Raw genomic sequence first — 20,211 nt, 5'->3', positions numbered from 1 at the left:
AGAGTCTGTCATGATTTTTATAGTCCAAAGCTTTCCCTAAAATCTATCCCAAATCCTACCTTCTGTTCCTCCTTATCTCACCAGCTGTGGACAGAGAGAACAGCTGCTCACCAACATGAATACAACAATTCTTCAACGAGATACTTAAAAATTTCCCTGCTGCCTCTTGTCCCATCCATTATGGACAAAGGACAGCTGTTCAGCAATCCAGTTCAATAGTTTAATGTATAAAATATAATCCTAGGATGTGAGGGAGCCATGAAGTTTAGAAAACACAAACACTGCAATTGGAGAGTAGTTTACTGAGGGATAGGGGATAGAATTCATCCTCAAATAACTGTAAAAAACATTAAAATGCATAAAACCACGTGGTCCCAGAGGCTCCAGGAAGCTTATTACCAACTCAAGGGGATCAAGGAGGACTTCAAGGAGGAGGTAGCATTTGAATTAGGCAGCAGATAGAGTTGAAGCTAACATGGTTTGGAAAGTATATGAACCTTGATTTTCAATTTTAAATTTTAAGGAATAAACAATAGTTCCATAGGGAGAGGCCAAAGAAAGGCACTTCTAGGTACTTGGAATAGCGTGAGCAAAGGCATGAAGATGGGTAAACATCTAAAGCAAAGATGGGAGTGTGGCATATCGTCCCAGAGGGTTGACATGTTTGTGGTCTGTTCTGAAGAAGACCAATGAAGTCTTGACTCAGGTGAGTTGGATTTAAGTGAGGCAGAGGTGCCCAACGTTGTCAGCCTCACTCTCCCTCCCAGTCATCCAAGTTCAATGTTAAGACAAAAGTCACAATACTGCATCTTCAGTGCCTAACTGGACTCTTAAGTTCTCCATTCATGACCATTGGAACAAATTGTTCTCATCTGCCCATTCCACCTGAGAAGTCTTCATATGCCTGATGGAGACACCCCTACAGGTGAGAGCTGAGTGCCAGGTGGACACCAAAGGTGGATGAGCAGCTCTGACAAGGGTTCATTCAGCAAGCCTTCACACCAAGGGTTCTAGTCCTCCTGAACACCCCACCCCTGTCCCAGAGCGTACAAGAGAATGGTTCAGAATAAAGCTTGTTAAGATGGGGGGGGCACTGCATTGTACAGGAATATAGACTTAACTTGATATATTAAAAAAATATATATATTTATATTTGGATAGGTAGATATACAAATATGAGATACATGTATATTGAACAGCATGGTCTTACTAGGTAGGTGCTTAATGAATAAATGTGTAGGTGGGTGTGGGTGTATATCTATTAAGTACCTATTATGTTCCAGGGACTCTGCTGAGAGATTTACAAATATCTCATTTGAACACTACAAACAAGGAGCCACTTCAGTGTTTTGAACAAAGAAATAGCATGACTCTGTGTGTGTGTGTGTGTGTGTGTATACACATATGTATAGGTGAGATAAGTTTGCCAGGCATAAGAAGGATGATTCGGAGTAAAGAGTGGAGGAATGAAGGCCTGTTAAGAAGTCATTGTAATAATCTAGAAAGATAAGTGCCTGAACCAGGGCAGTCGCAACAGGAAGAGAAAGGAAGGAACAGATAGACACAAGAGAATTACAGTAACATAATCTGTGGGCCAGATTAATTGATTAGGCTTGAGAGATGAAGGAAAAGGAAGTTCCAAGCTGACACAAGACACAGGGTAGGGAGTGTAGCTAACAGAAATAGTAAAGACAAGGAAAGCTGAGGTTCAGGGGAAATAAAACAAGTTCGATCATTAATATGAGGGCTTTTTAAGTATGTATGTAAAGACTGATGAGAGACCACTTTACCATCTGTTCTTCAGCTAATAAATGAGTCAGCTGAAGAGCTGTGTTCTGGCCAGGCCATCAAGAGTCCTACATACATGATGATGACCCATCTAAAATTGAGAGACTGTAGAATGGAACACAGTGAATAAAAAAAAAATTGTTCCTTTCTGTGAATTACCATCATCCCATTTCCCATTTCCATCAATTCATTATTAAGCTGAATATCTGCCAGGGGAACCTCAAGGTCATATGTGCCCTTCTAGGTCCTTGGGTGACCTTGACTGAGTCCCAAGTTTTACAGAACAAATTCTTTTTTTAAGGATTCAGTCAAAGGGCCACACCTGAGGACCTAGAGGGCCCATGTGGCCTTGATGATGCAGGTTCCCCCGGCAGATACTCAGGACCTCTGTTCTATAGTGTGCTAGGTGCTGTGGGAGATAAAGAAGTTCCTCAAGGAACTTACAATCTAGTTCAAGACACAAAATTAAGGCACATGATATGAAACAAACTGGATAATGATGAAAAATTCAAATATATGGTACAAGTTAAAGTGTTGTGGGAATTTGGAGGTGATAAATGGAGGGGGCGGTTAGAGTAGTCAGGGAAAGCTTTTCAGAAACAGTGGGCTTTAACTTGGCTTTGAAAGATGGACACTACCAGAGCAGGAGTAAGAGAGAGAGAAGGAGGGCATCCCAGGGAAAGTGGACAATATGAGTGAAGATTTGGAGTCAGGAGGTTCAACTTTCAACTCTTTGAATTGATAACTCTGGAATGTCAAAAGTCCTGGAAAGACTTGAGAAACCTAGATGGGGCAACTAGGTAGAGTGGAGAAAACTCTGGACTTGGAGTCAGAAGGACTCGAGTTCAAATCCTGCCGCAGACACACCTACTAACTGTGACCATAGGCAAATACCTATGTCTCTATGTCTCTGCCTCAGTTCCCTCATTTGAATGTACAGAGGAGATAATAATAGGACCTACCTCACAGAGTTGTTGTAAGGATCAAATGAGACAACCCAATATAAAGTACTTTGCTTAAATTGCTATATAAATTCTGGTTCCTGGTGCATTGACCCTGAGCAAGTCTAACCCTGTTAGACTCAGTTTTCTCATCTGTAAAATGAGCTGGAGAAGCAAGTGGCAAGCCACTTCAGCATCTTTGCTAAGAAAACTCCAAATGGGATCACAAAGAGTTGGACACAACTGAAACAACCCAAGAAGTACACTGAATAGATCCTGTGTATAGGATTTATGGGAGGATATGAACCAGAATTGGGAAAAAAGAAGTCAGTAGTGTATAGGCTGACATTCAAACTGACGAAAGAAATAATAATAAATATTTCTATAGCACTTTAAGACTCACAAAACAATGTATAAGTATCCAATTTTCTCCTCACAACAATTTTGCTTCTATTATTATCACCTTCATTTTACAAATGAGAAAACTGAGGTAGACAGAAGTTGTGACCAGGGTTGAAAAAGCTGGTAAATGTCCAAGGCTGGATGCTAACCCATGTCTTCCTGACTCTAAGTCCAGTACTCCAGACATTGTATCACAAAGGTACCACATCACTGAGATCACAAATCCCCTAAAATATGTACAGGACTTAGAGCAAGATACATAAACTTATCTGGACCTCATTTCCTCATCTGTAAAATAAAATGTTAGACTGGATAATCCTTTGTAACTCTAAATCCAAAGACCCTTTAAAGGGACAGAAAGGCAAAGATGTGTCTAGCCCCTTTGAATGTACCAGGGAGTAGTGACAAGGAGGCAAAATAAGTAGGTTCATCTAGCCAGGGTGGGGAACCTGTAGCCTCCAGGTCACATGTGGCCCTGTAGATCCTCAAAGTGCTATAAGTGGCCTCGAAGCCACAGGTTCCTCACTCCTAATAGACAATGGAGAGAAGAACCTTGACAACCAGGGTGAGAAACGTCAATGGGATGCAACAAGAAATCCCTTAAAGATTCTGGCCAGGGCTTGGGGCTGGGGGAGGGGAAGAAGAGGAGTCACAGTTTAGCTGCCAAGAATTTTGAAGATATGCATGAGATTCATGCTGATATATCTCCTCATGGGAGTCTGAAGGATTTGCCTTCAGACAGGAAGCATGTGATCTCAAGTTCCTGTCACGCGAATTGCTATGGAAACCAAAGAAACACTGTGGTGTTAAACTCAGTAAGAAATGGACACCAATCATAGTTGAGTGCTTTTTTTTTTTTAAGGTTTGCAAAGCAAATCACAAACATCATCTCATTTGAACCTCACAGCAACTGTGATCAATGTTCTTCCCATTTTGAAGGTGAAAAAACTGAAGCTTAGAGAGGGTTAAGCAACTTGCTCACAGTCACACAGCTTGTAAGGACCAGAGGCAGGAAATGAAGCCAGGTCTTCTTGACTCCACGTCCATTGCATTAACTGCTTCAACATCTTGCCTTTCTTCATCCAGGGCTAACTAACTAATCAGCTAAGACTCTCTTCTGATCTACGGCAGTGGAGAGAGAACTGTGTTGGGCATCAGGAGGTCTGGGCATCCAGAGCGGGTCTGCAAATAACTGCAGCTTTTGACCTTGAAGATGCGATGGGAAAATTTACTTCCTTCTTTGAAGAGGTGGGGGATGATGGGTTTGTAGGACTGCATATACTGTCAGATTCCACTGATGATTGTTTTCTGGAGCTATTTTTTTTCCTCTTTGTTCAAAAATTGGCTTCCTGGATAGGGGAGCAGGGAGTATGTATTTGGAAATGACCAGAATATTAAAAAAAGATACCAATAAAAATATCCTTTTAAAAAAATAAGGACAACAATTAAGCTACATATAAATCCTTCAGACCTTCAGAGGTAAATCTTCAACTTACTAGCTGTGCGACCTAAGGCAAGTAACTTACCCCTCTGGACCTCTGCTTCTTTCCATGTAACATGAGGGAACTAAATGAAAAAGGTACTTTCCAGTTATGTCTTATGATACATTAGCTATATTATTTATTATTAATAATAACATTGTGGTTCAGCTATGTCTGACTTTTCATGACTCCATTTGGAGTTTTCTTGGCAAAGATACTGGTTTGTCATTTCTTTCTCCATCTCATTTTACATATGAGGAAACTGAGGCAGAGTTAAACGTTTTGCCCAAGGCCACACAGCTAGTAAGTGTCTGAGGCAGGATTTGAACACAGGAAGATGAGTCTTCTGACTTTAGGCCCAGTACTCTATCCGCTAAGCCACCTGGCTGCCTAATATTAATGACAGCTAATATTTATATTGTACTTATCACGTGTTAGGCACTGCTACTGAGAGTTTTACAATTATTATCTCGTTTGATCCACACAAGAACACCGAGAGGGAGGTGGCAAAAGAAGGAGGGGGGAATCTGATTTAGGAAGTTATTTGAGCCCTTCCCAACTTTATCAAGTCGGAGCCCTGAGCAAATTTTACAAGCTGATTTGCACTCTGCCTCATCTGATGCAACAGCAAATTAAATAGTCATATTATGCAACTCCTTTTAAAAACAGACCAAGGCCCCCAGTTTTTTCCTGAGGTCAAACTCCAAGTGACTCAAAAGGAGGGCTGTGAACTTGAAAAAACAACAAAAGAAAGTATATAACTACTCCCTTATCTTGGATCACTGCAGAGACTGTCATCTTCAAGTAAAAGAATTCACATTTCCAACCATCCAGCAACTTGTTTCTTCTGGTTGGTCTCTGGCCCCTAATCAAGGCACCTGAGCTCATAAAATGATTTTCTGTTTGTTTAGGTTTTTGTTCCTGCAGGTCACAGCATTTGGGGCTGTTCTGCTTTTAAATTAGGTTGATAATTGAGGGAACTGTCATCAGAAAAAATTCAAAAGTTAAGGGGGAAAAAAAAGTCAATTTTTCATTATCTTCCCAACAACTGTCTAATTCTGGCCAAGGCTGACAGAGAAGAGGAAGAACTGGTTTTCTGGGAACTGTACAAGGAAAACAGTGTGGTATAGTAGAAGAAATGCTGAATTTATAGTCAAAGTATCTGGGCTCAAAAAAGCAGCTAGACAGCTCAGTAGATAGAGAGCTGGGGCTGGAGTCAGGAAGACCCAAGTTCAAATTCAGCCTAGACACTTACAAGCTGTATGACCCTGGGCAAGCCACTTAACCTCTGTTTGCCTTAATTCACTGGAGAGGGTAATGGCAAACCACTCCAGGATCTTTGCCAAGAAAATCCCATAGACTATATGGCCCATGGGGGTCATGAAGAGTCAGACAAGACTGAAAATCAAGTCTGCTACTAACTGGTAGTGTGACCTCAGGCAAGTAACAACATCTGTTTCCTCATCTCTAAAATAAAGTCTTCTAACATTCCTTTCAACTATAAAATCTTGTGGTCTATGATCTGAGATCTTATTCAATTTTAAAATCTCAAGTAATATGTTATATGATCAGAGTATAGATTTAGAGCTAGAAAAGACCTTAGAGGTCATCTCCTTCATGTTACAGATGAGGAAACTGATGGCCAGAGAAGTTGTGACTGGTCAAAGAGTGAGCATCAGCTCTGGGATTTGACTCCAGAACCAGAGCTTTTTTTTAATGGACCACAATAACTTCTCAAAAAGTTGAATCTCCATTAACATTGTCCTTTTGATTAATAAAAAGTAGCCTCCAAGATATCCCAGGATCCAGCGGTGTTGAAAAGATTAAGATAATACCATAAATTGCCATAAAAAGTAAAGCAGTTATTATCATTTGTTATAGATACCACTGACACAATAAAGAAACCCAATTTATATAGTACACTGTAAGCACTTTCAATCCTATGAAGTAGGTGGTACAAGCATTACTATATACCCCTTAGTTTTATATATATATTATATATATATGTATATGCATATACATACATATTGCATATACATACATATTACATATATATATATATACTCAGAAAAGTTAAGTTACAGCTATATAGTCTCAGCTACAGTTAATAAAAAGTAGTGCCAGGATTCAAATCCGGATCTAATTCAATTGACCCACTTTACCACTTAAGTCTCAGAAGCTCTGTCTAGGGCAGGGATAGGGAAATACCCAGAGCCAAGTGACCCAACCACAGACCCTCTGCCATGGTGACGACCTGAAGCCAGGCTCAGCCTTCCAAAGTCAGCCTAGATAAAAAGGAATCCTTCTTCATCCCCAGTCAGATGCTTACTTCCTAAGGCTGGATCCGATCTAGCCTAGTATCCAGGAGTGGGAACAATGAAAGCACATACTCCAGTTACTCAGTTCATGTTCTAACCTCAGGTCAAAATGTTCAACCCTTAAGCCTAGCACATTACCAGCAGTAGACTCTTAGGAGCCAAAGTCCTCCTGTCCCTGCGGGATTTTTCCATGTCTTCATACTGGAAAAATCATCCAGAAAAGTTATCTCAGTGTGAAATACACAAGAAAAAGATACCCCAGACCACTCCATTCTCCTATAATTTTAAAAACTCACCCTATATTTTTAAAATTTGATAACGATTGCTCACAGATGATTAAAAAGTACCAACCTAACTTCTGCCAGAAAGGAATGACTGAAGTCCAGCAACACTTACAATTGTAGGGTTGATGTAGTGGCAGACCAGACTGAACATATCACCTCCCCCCACTCTCACCGCCATCCTCCAACCCCTACCCCATCCAAAAACCACAGCAGCATACTCAACTGGCATCATTAACAGAGAGAGGAAAAGAGCCAGGTCTGCTTAGCACCCTGTGGTCCAGGGGAACCAATGCAGACTCCTAGAATGGCAGAGATAGAAGACAACTTACAGAGGAGAAAACTGAGGCCCATAGAGGGCTTTGTAAACCTTAAAAATTACTGTGTAAATAGTGTTATTATAATTATAGAAATATATTTTCTCTTCCAACACCCCCAACTAGGAACAAGAAATAAATTTATTCTTGCCTCTCCATGAGTTTTTTTGTTTTAAATGTGCATGACTCAGACCCTGAACTTCAGTTCCACTTGACCAACTTCCCAATAGACATTTTAAACTGAATGAAATGGAGGCATCTCAAACTTAACACTCCAAAACTTTCCCCCAAAATTTTCTCCTCTTCCAGTCTTCCCCTTTCCTACCAAAGGCATCACCATCCTTCCATTCTCCCACAACCTTGGCATTATCCTTGAGTCCTCACTCTGTCTAATCCCCACACAACGCATCAGCTGCCAAATGCACTTTCTGCCTCCACAATCTCTTTCACAGCTACTACCTTAATGCAGGACTTTATCACTTCTTACTTAGATTTCATGGCAAATCCTAATTGGTTTCCATGCATTGAGTCTTTTCCCACTCTTGTCCATCCTTCACACAGCTGCCAAGTGATTTTCCTGCAGCATGGATCTGACCATGTTCTTCTCCTATTCAATGAACTCCAGGACCTTTCTATTGCCTTCAGTATAAAAGACAAAATCTTCTTTTTATCTTTTAATGCCCTTCCTAATCCAGCTGAAGCCTATCTTTCCTCCTCATTATTATTCTCCCCCTCCTGTATAGCATTCCTCCCTTAGTCCTCTCCCCATAGAATCTCTTACTGACTGACTGACCCTATTCAGTCGTTACAAATGATAGATGGTATATGCTGTGCAACTGGGAACTCAAGATGCATTTAACTGTGATGGAAGGAGCTAAACAGCCATTGAGATGTGACTAGCTTATTCAGAGATTGAGATACACTGAGGACACAGTAGAATGCAAACAGAGACACATGACAAAGAAAACAGAATTAGATTGGCTCTGTAACATCTCCTCATACAAGGATGAGTGCCCCCAAGTCCCCATAAGTGAAGACAGGCAAATAGAGAAAAAAGGTGATGGAAAATGAACAGTGGTCAGAATTGTTCCTTCCAGAGAGGCAAAGAATGAGGGAACCAGCAGAGGTCACAATGGTCTGAGATAAAACCACCAGGAATTTGTAACTGGGGAAGGCAGAATTGCGTGCTATTATGATTACTAGATGTACTCAAAAGTGGAATGGAAAGTTGATAAGCCGGAAGTTGAATGCTACAGCATGAGCTCTGAGAAACAAAGATGGGGTCAAGAACAGATCGAAGTCACCACAGATCCTGTAGACCCTAACTAAATCCGACATCATCACTAACCATGCTTAGATCATTTCCACCTGTCCTTAGAGACCCTTGAACAGAAGGGATTATGAAGACTGAAGATATAGAGTACTCTGCTATACAGCAAAGTGGATCCCAAATGACTACTATTTTTTAGTCATCCATAGCTAGAGATAGATTAGCCAGTATTCATATAATGCTTTAAGGTTCACAAAGTGTTTTACAGATATCATCTCATCTTATCCTTACAATTGAGGCAACCAGAGGTTAAAGTGACTTGCTCAGGGCTAGCAAACACTTGAGGCCAGATTTGACCTTGGGTCTTCCCAATTAAGGCGCCTCAAATGACCATCTAGGCCAATTCTCCCATCACACAAATGAGAAACTGAGGCCCTCAAAGTCATATTCCCCAAAAGAAATATTTCAAAAAATACTTAGACTATTCAAATGTGGGCCACATGTGAATTTCCCTATGGAAGTTCCCTATGGATACTGTGGAAATCAATAAATCAAACAAGCATTTATTTGTGGCCTATTATACTCCACAATTTGGGCTGGAGAGTAGTAAGGGAATCAGAAAAGTCTTTACATAGAATTTGGTCCTTGATCTGCATCTGAAAAGAAACAAAGAATCTGAAGTGGCAGAGTTGAGAAGGGAGGGCATTCCAGGCATGGGAGATGGCCAACGCAAAAGCACAGAGAAGGGAGATAAAGCTGGATATTAATCTCAACTCTTCACTATCACATGCCCTGAATATGAATTCAGCTGCCGGATGTTGTCATGTCTACCTCCCCAACACCTCTCCAGTTCCTCCCTTTTCTCAGTTCACAAAGCCACTACCTTGGATTAACCTCTCATTACCACTCACTAGCACAATTGCAATAGTCCCCAAATTAGTCTCCCTGCCTCAGCTCTCTCCTCTTGCTGGACATTTCTTTGTATCCCCAGCCCCTAGCACGGGGCCTGATTGGGTGACTTGGGGTGTCACAGTCGGTGGATCAAAAGCTAGCCCAGCCTCTTTTTGAAGGCAATTCCAGTAAAATGAAAAACTTTGGCAGATCCTCCAGAGCTAAAGAAGCTAGGAGTGTAGGCCTGGCACCAGACTCACCTGAGGACCTGACTAGCTAAGTTTAGAGAGTTGAGGATTCACCTGGATGGTACGGAAATTCAAGAGACGGTCTCCTAAGGTGGGGGAAGGGACTGTGATCTGTTCCTGGTGGAACCATCTTCTGCAGTATTACAGAAGTGGTACTCCTGACCTCATCAGTAAGTGAGGAACAGTTGTCTGTGAAGAAAGAACTTTTTGTAAGTTGAAAAATGCACAATAAAAGTGAAGCATTATTATATTTGTGTTATCATATTTATTACTGCATTTACTGGGTAAAATTTATTTGTTACCACAACAACTGAAATCCCTATGCTCAGTATAAAATGCCAAGCTATTAAATATTTCCTAACAATAGCATGGGCAGGTGGGCACACAGGGGATAGTGCACTGAGTCTGGAGTTGGGAAGACCTCAGTTCAAATTCAGCCTCAAACACTGCCTAGCTATGGAAACCTAGGCAAGTCACTTAAATTCCATTTGCCTGACAAGCAGCATCCACCGGATCCACCAGAGAAGGAAACAGCAAACCTCTCCAGTATCTTTTCCAAGAAAACCCCAAATCGGGTCACAAGGGATAGGGCATGACTGAAACAATTCAAAAACAACAAAAAAATAGTATACTATGGACTGGGTGTTCAGAGTCCAAGAATTCAGTGGAAAACATACAGCCCAAATGCGAACACAATGGTCTCTTCCAGGCCTTACCTGACTCTCAACTATCTGGATAAACTTGCTTAGCTACAACTTCTCAGGATCAATTCCTCATCTATAAAATGAAGGAGATGGCCTCCAAGGTCCTTTCTGTTTCTAAAGCTGTGACCCTTTTGTTTTTCCTCCTTAGAAGCTATGGCAGATAAATAGGAACCAAGGAGTATTTCTTCCCACCCTATAGTATCCCATCCAGACAAAACCCTCTTTAGAATCTCACATCATTCCAGTGTCTGGACGTCCTGTTGCCTAAATACAGCTCTGACTCCATGGCCTGCAACTATGTGTCAGACTGCTTGGCTTTTTACTACTAGATAACAAATTGATCCTTTCCTCTCAGAATAGTCTTAGGCGTTCTAACAAGGTTGGTCAAATAATAGCTTTGTTAATGCCACTTCAAAAGAACTTGAGGGTTGGGAGGAGAGACACACAACAAAAACAATGAAAACGAAATTTAATCATATATAAACAGAAGCTGGATATCTTAGTCATCAGAACTCTGAGGCGACTATACAAAAAAAAAAAAAAAAGGAATTTCAAAGTTCCCTATACATCAAAACAGAAGCTAGGTGTTGCAGAGGATAGAGCACTGGGCTTGGAAACAGGAAGACTCTGCTTCCTGAGTTAAAATCTGGCCTCAAACACCTACTAGCTGTGTGACCCTGGGCAAGTCCCTTAACCTTGTTTGCCTCATTTCCTTATTTGTAAAATGAGCTGGAGAAAAAAATGGCAAACTGATGGAGTTCAAACTCTGGGAGCCTCCTTGAGCTCCGCTTGAATCTTCCTACTTAATCTGGCCTTTCGTACTCAAATCTAATCTTCCCTTTTGTTCCAGCAGTCTCAGGAAGCCCATGGGCTTTTCATTATCATTCTATTCAGGTCTCTGTTGCACCTCCCCACCCATGATCCCATCAAAACCCAATTCCCCAGGCTGCCAACCACTACCATCAATATCTGTATCCATTCCCATACTGTCCTTATCCAGATCTCTGGATTGCCCCACCTGCTTCCCACCTAGGCGCCCCCTAGTCTGCCCCCTAGTCTGTCTCGTGATAGCCTCCAGCTGTTTCCAGCCTTTGATCCTCCTTGGATTCCCTCCTTGGACTTCTCCTCCCATCACCCTGGACTACCAGACCGCCCCCCAGATCCCTCCTATACTCTTTTCTGTATTTAAGTTCCATCTTGCCTCCATGAAGGTGCTCAGATTCAATCCAGCTCAGACTCTGTCTAGCTGGGATTCTGTCTGGCCCGCTTGTGAATACAAGCATCACAAATACTTAGGCTCCTTAAGAGTCAACCCAATTTGGCGAATCTTTAATAAACTTTGTTTTCTTTGGCTTTAAGAAGGCTTGAGTCGAATTCATTTGAGCACGACCTGGACTGTCGGTATTTTGGGGTCCCGATCACCTCTCAACCTCGTCAAAACCACTCTACTTTTACCAAGAAAATCCCAAATGGAGTCACCAAGAGTCAGACATGGCTGAAATGACTCAACATCAACACGTATCATAATCCTAACAACTGACTCTAACATGTCTCTTTAAGGTTTGTGTTATTAATCCTCAAAATAGCCATGTAGTATTCTCTTATTCTCCCCATTTTACAAAGAAGAAAATGGATCCTGAGAAAAGGTTATGTGACTTGTCCATTCTAAGAAATGTCAGAAATGGAATGTTGAACTCAGATCTTCCCTGACTCCAAGACCACTGCTCTTTCTGTGACATCATGGTACCCTCTCTACGAATTTTCACCCCCTTTCTTCATTCAGTTAGATTTGTTCCACTGGAACCAATCTGATGCCCCAAACTGGACTTTCACAGAGACTTAAGTAAAGTTAAGTGTAAGGGAAGCTTTACTTGCCAGTTTTCTCAGGTCATACTTCTAGTCTGGCATTGACATTCAGTTCTAGCATTATTATACCAGTTAGTGGTTTACTGAAACCACCAGATTTTTCCTGACATAGTTATACTTAACCCATCACTTCCCAGTATGAATTTCTTTGGTTTTTTCCTCCATCTCATCTTAGTTACTGTTTAAGGAGGTTTATACTTTAAAATTTCATCAGTGTGGGCACTCCCACTAATGACACTAGTTTCCAGTCCTCACTTGAATGTAAAACCATAGATTCATACACTTAGAGCAAGACAGGACATTCAGAAGTCATTTGGTCATTCATTCAGCTAGTGCTGACTAAATGCTTCTAGTGGATGGGCTATGGACTAGGTTCTAGGGATACAAAGACAAATTGAAAAGGTCTCTGCCCTCAAAAATGTTACTTTTTACTGGGAGGACACAACATCCAGCCAAATGGGAGGAATGAAAGTATATTGACAACTAGGAAAATCAGCAAAACTGAGAAGTAGCCTCTTGTGGACCCTAAAGGGAAATGAAGGTATTAAGAGACAGAGCAGGGAATGCCTTTCAGGCATGCAGGACATGGGCATATGCACATGGAGCCTGGGAAAGGAGAAATGGAATGCAATGTTTGAGACCAGCACTGAGGCCAGTTCAGCAGGGCCATAGCATACTGAAGAGGAATAATGGGAAATGCCTGGAAAGGCAGCCTGGAACCAAACTGTATTTAATTCTAGAGGGAACAGGGAGCCACTGACAATTTTTAAATAGGGAAATAATAGGATTAGACCTGTGCTTTAGGAAGATTACCTTGGCTGAAGCAGCTCCACTGAGGATGGACTGGGAAAGAACCCTTATAGAAGAAAACTCCTACAGTCGTCCAGGTGAAAAGTGACAAAAGGCCTGAACTACAGTGGTGACTATGTAAGTGTAAAGAAGGGGACAAGACAGGTAGGGATAGAATTTACAAAACTTGGTCATTGGTAAGATATGTGCAGTGAGAAAGAAGGACGAGTCTAAGATGATTCTAGGTTTGTAACCGGAAGGATGGTGAAGCCTTCCACAGAAATAGGGAAATCTGGAGGAGTTATGGAGTACAGACCAAATGAGATAATCTGATGACCAACAAGATCCACTACATATCTATTGTTTAATCTGAACTGGGCCTTCACTGTAACAGTTATCCCATTACTCCCACCAACTTTGACAAGTTATCTCACTCCTCAGCAGGCTGTTCGAAATCTTTTATTCTTTAAGCCACCCAGATTCTCAAATGAGGCCCTCCCCTTACATTCTATTGAGAAAATAAAAGACCATTGACAGTGAGCTTCTGCTTCTCTCCCCTTCTTTATATCTCAAGATTCCTTAACATCAGTCCCCCATCTCTTCTCCTCTACTCTAGCATCTGATGAAGTGACCCTTCTCCTTAACTCTTGATCCCATCCTTTTCCATCTTCTCCAAAAAAATTCCCCACAATCAGTTTATTAATCTCTTCCCTATAGACTGGTTCCTGCCATAATCCTTACAAACAGGCTCACCTTCCTGTCCTCCCCTTGAAAAACCCTCCACAGAACCTACCATGAGTCCTAACTGTTATCCTTTATCACCTCTGCCCTTTCACAGCCAACCTCCTGGAGAAACGGTCTACAGTCATCACCTTTATTCCCTCTCTTCTTACTCAATTATCAGTATTCTGCAATCTGGCTTCCACTCTTATCACTCAGCTAATACTGCTCTCTCCTAAACTAGCAATGATCTCTTAATTGGACCAAATCTGAGGGATGTTTCTTATTTCTAATCCTTATTGACCCTTCTGAAGTCTTTCACTCTTTTGACCACCTTTTGTTTTGGATTTGTTATGGGTTTTCTTGATATTACTCTCCCTTGCTCCCTTACTCTACTTGCATGACCATCATTTGCTGGTTCATCACTCATATCCTATCTGATAATTTTAGATGTATTCAAAGGCTCTGTCCTGGACCTTCTTTTCCTATTTGTACAACCGCACCTCAGTCTCACCTGCTGGTTCATCACTCATATCATACCCGATAATTTTGGATGTATCACAGGCTCTGTCCTGGCCTTCTCTTTTCACTTGGTGACCTCATCATCTTTCCATATATTTAATTATAATCTCCATATGCAGAAGATTTCCAGATCTATGTATCCACCCCCTAGATTTTTCCCTGGGCTGCAGTGTCTAAAATTTACCATTGGACACTTCAAGCTTCTTGTCCCATAGGCAATTCAAACTCAGTGTCCAAAACACAACTCATTATCTTGCTCCCAAATCCACCCCAAATTTCCTTTTTTCTGTCAAGGATACCACTATCCTTCCAGTCACCCAAGATCACAATCTTGATCTTATCACTCATTCCTAACTCTCCATCAATCCACTTATCTAATCAGCTCCCAAGTTCTTGATTCATCTCCACCACTTCTCTTACATTCATCAGGGTCAGCCCTCTATCTCAGCCTCTCTCTTTATACCTCTGGCCTGCCCTATTGTAACTGGTTTCCCTGCCTCAAGTCTCTTTTTCAATTCATGTGCTACATGGCAGCCTAAGTGACTCTCCTGAAGTGCAGATGTCACTCCCCTTCTCAATAAACTGCAAAAACTCTCTATTGCTTTTAGTATCAAATACAGGGTATCCCAAATGTCTTAGTGTCATTTCAAGTTTTATGATATCTACTGAATAAATTGGACTTTAAATACCTTCACAACCTGGCCTCAACTTAACCTTTCCAATCTTGTTCCCTATAATTTTCCTCCCCGAATTCTGTGGTTCAGCCAGAGGGGACCTCTTGAGCTTCCTAACACACCCTACTCTGCTGTGCTCATTACCACTGCTTTTTAAGAGTACCTTTATTCCTTCAAAACTCAGCCCCTGCCACCTTCTGCATGGAGCCTTTCCTGATCCCTCCCTTCCTCCACCCTCACCCCCACCTCCATTCAAATACAAGTTGTTTCCTCTACCAGAATTTTTGAGATCAGAAGTTGTTTCATTTGTGTCTTTGTAGCACCCAAGGGCATGTGGAAGCCAAGTCTAAAGAGCTGATTATTAAATTTTTAATGTGAGCATTTAAACCTTGGCAAGTAGCAAATTACAAGGGCTTGATTTAATATTCTGTTGATTGTCTAGACTTGGGAAAGTATCATGTGCACATTTCCCCATTTGGAGAGCTGGTTGTTAAATATTACAGCACATACTTGCTAGGACCTATTACACTTCCTGGCACATCAATGGCGCTTAATATTGTAAGTCGTACAGATAGGAGTAAAACTTTAGAGCTTAATTTCAGTCATCTCATTTAAAAACAAACCAACCTAACCAAGGGCTTCTGTTTTCCTTACAGGTTTAATGATTTTTAAAATTAAATAATACATTTGTCATGATTCTTTGCCTGCATATATTTCAAATACATTTAAATATCAGCAAAAAAAACCCAAACCTTTTTGACTGAAAACTTCCTCTTGTGCTTCAACATTTAATATTTTTTCCCCCAAAACTATAAATCAGAGACTTTCAAAAGCATCCCACCATGACCTGTTGATCTTAGCAGTTATCTCACACTTCTTCCAAAAGCAAAACTAAAACAGCACAGGAAACTAGTGATGAGGTAGGCCATCAGGACCTGCATACAAAACCAAAAAGGTTCAATATTCAGATTTTTTTGTTTACAGTTCACTCACTGACAGGCTGTGAAAGCTGAGAAAGTAATCTGGTTCTTTTCAACTTATATATCCTCAAATATAAAAATTAATATAAATACTATGAAATATTATTATAAAATAGTTTTATCATATTACTAACATATTATTTTATAATAAAATATCAGCAAGTGATGCTAGCCAGCCCCTCTCTGTTCTGACATGTAACCTTCAGTAATTTATTTCTTTGAGTAATTAATTTCTTTGGACCTCAATTTCTCCTTTATAAAATGAGGGGGCTGAGCTAGGTCTGGTCCCTTGAAGCTTTAAGTCATTTACAAAGGACTTAGCTTGGGAACTCACATTGTATGGATACTTCTTGTGGATGCTGAGCCCACAAGAGCCTAACTGAGACCATCTTGCAGCCCATCTGAGACTTGTTAGGATAATTCCTAAAGAGTTGCTTGAGGCCCATAGAGGTTAAATGGCTTCTCCAGGGTCACTCAACTAGCATCAAAGGAAGGATTTCCAGGTCTTCCTTTCTCACCCTCATCTATTTACTAAATAAAATTGCCACTGCAAGCTGATAATCAATATGTATTAAGAATAACACTAAAATCTGACCCTTTAAGGTTTGCAAAGCTCATTCATACATTATCTCGTTTGATCTCCATAACCACCCTGTGAGGTAGATGTTATAGGGATTAATATCCCCATTTTAAAGGAGATGAAACTGAGGCTAAGAAAAGACAAAATCACTTGCTCATGGCCAAAGAGTTAGGGTTGAGGTGGGATCTGAATCCAGATCTTTCTGACTCCAAATCTAACACTATTCACTCTCTCAATTATCCCAGGCTTAGCTTGACTTGTCAAGGAGGTGGGAAGCTCAGTTTTTATATAGTATGAAGTGGAAAATGCAAGGAAAAACTAAAATGCAGGGAGAGACAAACTCTGCAGTCAAACAAGACCATCTGATTCTTCCCTTTTCGGATCTCGGAAGGAAGCAGGGACAACAATAAATCATATTATCTCTTGTAATAAAAACCAGACGTGCCCTTACATGCTGCATTTGGGAAACTATTTGGATAGCCAGGAAGTCTATCACCAGTAAACTCCAGGAAACACTGGGGACTCTCAAAACTCACTCAGCCCTGTTCAGACCAACCTTTCCTAACAAAAAGGTGGTATCAGAGTGGTGATACACAGAATGACTTCTGTATGTATTTCTGTAGGTCCCTGCATCCATATAGGTAACAAGGTGGTCATTCATGCTCTCAACAAATAGTTATTGAGTATGCGTAACATTGCACAGATTGAGAGAAGTCCTTAAGGCGACGACACTGGGGACCATTCAGAAGCCAAAGACTAGGAATAGGTCCATCGGTTGAGATATTGCCAGACAATCTTTCACTTGAACTAGAGACGTCCCTAGGTCCACCCCTACCTCCAGCACATACAAGGGCTCTTTTGCAGGAGTTTGGATGGTACTGACTCAAGGAAGCAATTCAGGAGTAAAGGAGAGAATGCAGAAAGTGGTCCCAAACAGAAGACAGGATAAACGTCCTGTGTCATCACACATATATTGTATGCAAACAATCAGCCTATAAACCTCCCTCCAGTCCTTAATCAAACAAGATAAAACTACTCCTTTTCCCTAAGGCACACACCCTTTTGTGGTACTATATCCTTTTTGCAACTGTCTTCCCCTTCAAGGTTGCTGAATGTATAATCGCATCCTTGCACCTAAGTGCACCTAGATAAAAATGTGAGGAGTAAGGTGGGAGTAGGCACAGTGTTATTCTGCAGTGACCTCACAGCAACTTAGAATGACCATATCCCAAACTAAGAGAAGTGGGCTGCTGGACATCCACCCCATCAACCTTCTTCATTTTTCAGGGAACCAATTACTAACAACATACATTCTCTAGCTGATGGCTGGAGTTATTTTCCTCTTAGCACCAGTGGCTCAGATATTGAAAAGTAGTGTTAGTTCACCATTCTTCTGAGACTAAAATTGTTCTGTTTGTCTGAAGACTACAGCTGTGTCTTTAAACCACAAAGCTCCATTGAATTGGTCAGGAGACCTAAAGCATGATTCATGGTGATCATGCCACCCCTAATCTATTCTTCCATCACAGCCTACTGTGCAGTAGGGGCTGGCAGTATGTGACCTATGCTGTACCGAGCAAGCAGCTGCTCTTCAAGATTTAACACTAAATTTTATTTATTTTAGTTGTTGGCATTTTGTTTTTAAATTTTAAAGACAGCAGCCCCCAACTCTTTGGAGTTCTAGTGAGGTAAAATGGAGAGCAACACTTCTTAAATCTCTGCTAACGGGCCCTAAATCTTTTGGGCTTTCCAACTACTGAAAAACACACTCTAAATGGTTAAATCTCACGGGACGCAGAAAGCCGGGTGTGGAGTAAAGAGCGTTTGACATGAGACGATCTGGGTTCCTGCACCAGCTCTGCTTAATCAAAGCCGTGTTTCCTCGGGCAAGTCTTTGAACTTCTCTGGGGATCAGTCTCCTCGGTAAAATAAAGGGGTTTGGACTAGAAAGGTGATCTTTAAGGCCACTCCCTGCACTTAATTTCGGTGGTTCCGTGCATAAGTATGTGTCTGGGTGGAGAAAACATTCGAATTCTTAAATAAATGCCCATTTTCAAAGAAGAAATCTGCCCCATCTATCTACCTCTATCCCTTTTTCCCTTCACCCAGAGAACTTAACTAAGAAGTCTTGTTTCCACTTTGGCCTTAGCAACCCAGCAAACAGGTCTAGAGAGAAGCATCCTACTTAGTCTCAGTGTCCCTTCTCAAAAGACTCAGAAAGCTGGAAAGAACCTTCAAAGCCATCAAGTCCAACCCCTGATTTTACAGGTGAGGAAACTAGGACGCTGCCCATCCCAACCTCTGGCCCACCTTGGGACGGCACCCTGCTCCATTCTGCGGCCGCGAAACTATAGCGGGTCCCCATCACTTTGCGCTGCCTTGGTGCCAGCATTCGGCCGAACGCACCCCACGGCACCCCGTCCCCTCGAGAACTCTGGCTGACGTCCCTCACTCCCTTCTTTTATTTGCACGCCTGGTCGGTCGCGGGACAGTGGCTGCGCCGCGCCCCCAACCCCCGGTCCCCAATGCCTACTTGCGCGAACCCGGCGGCACCCGGAGGCGCAGAGCGTCTTTACCTTCCCCCTGGGGCCCCGAAGGCGCTCGTGCCTCCTCTCCCCGGGCGGTTACCGAGGCGCCGTCTCCCCAGCCGCTGTCACCGGCGCGCTCTCCTCCGCCCAGGTGCAGCCTGTGTCTCCGCAGTCCGAACAGAGAGGTGTGCGGCTCTGCCCGAGCTGAGACAGGAGCAGAGGCTGGGTAGCCTTCACCAATAAGCAGCGGCCTCCCCATGCTCGCCCCGCCCCCGTCCCACCCTCCTCGGAACTTTCTCCTCTCCCAAGCCTCCTCTCTGGGGCGCAGCCCTTGGCCTCCCAACCCCCTTCCTCTCTGGGGCCTCTCTCTTTGCAATCCTCTCCTTTTCCCTTAGCTCCACGGTTCATCCAACTCGATCTCTTCCTTCCTCTTTGTCCCCGCTCTCGTCTTTGCTCCTGGCTTCCCAGCTTTCCCATCTCTTCTCTCTGTCTCCTTTCTCTAGGTCTTCTCAAGCTCCTTCTCGCCCTCTTTTCCCTTTTCCTTGGTCGTTCTTTTCCTGTGTTCTTCACCCATTTCCAGCCTTTCTTTTCTCTTTTTCATAGGATAGGCGCACAGTCTGGAAGTTTCGTTTTCCACAGATTCTAAGAACTCAGTATATAGTACTTACAGAGCGATTTCGCCTACATTGTCTCATGTCATCAGAGAAAGGCAGTGCTGAGTGCCCAAGCCAGGAACCGCCTCTGATGCCCATTACCTGTATGATCTCTGGCAAATCACTCCGGGCCTCATTTGCCTTATGTGTAAAAAAAAAGAGATTTGGCCTTCAAGATCTCCAAGGGCTTTCCCAGTTAACAGATTTTATGAAATAACCCTTTATGACAATAATGTTGTTTTTCAACCCTTTCAGTAA

General features: G+C 42.1%; 1 protein-coding gene across 14 annotated transcripts in view; it reads right to left on the bottom strand.

The window, feature by feature from the left end:
- SYTL2 (synaptotagmin like 2) overlaps window positions 1-20,211 on the bottom strand; it is a 194,655-nt gene that overhangs the window by 129,266 nt on the left and 45,178 nt on the right. For 7 of the 14 annotated variants that reach the window (XM_072610654.1, XM_072610655.1, XM_072610651.1 and 4 more), the window contains exon 1: window positions 19,349-19,517. The exons of 2 other annotated variants lie outside the window; for them this stretch is intronic. The gene's annotated coding sequence lies outside the window, so the exon portion shown is untranslated. Of the gene's footprint in view, window positions 1-19,348; window positions 19,518-20,211 lie in introns of those variants that run through there. 5 more of the 14 variants (XM_072610662.1, XM_072610663.1, XM_072610664.1 and 2 more) reach the window with 3 other exon arrangements.

This window comes from Notamacropus eugenii, chromosome 5, assembly GCF_028372415.1.
Source record: "Notamacropus eugenii isolate mMacEug1 chromosome 5, mMacEug1.pri_v2, whole genome shotgun sequence".
Taxonomy (NCBI): domain Eukaryota; kingdom Metazoa; phylum Chordata; class Mammalia; order Diprotodontia; family Macropodidae; genus Notamacropus; species Notamacropus eugenii.
Note: the sequence above shows the minus strand (reverse complement) of the source record. Positions and strands in the feature narration are given on the sequence as shown.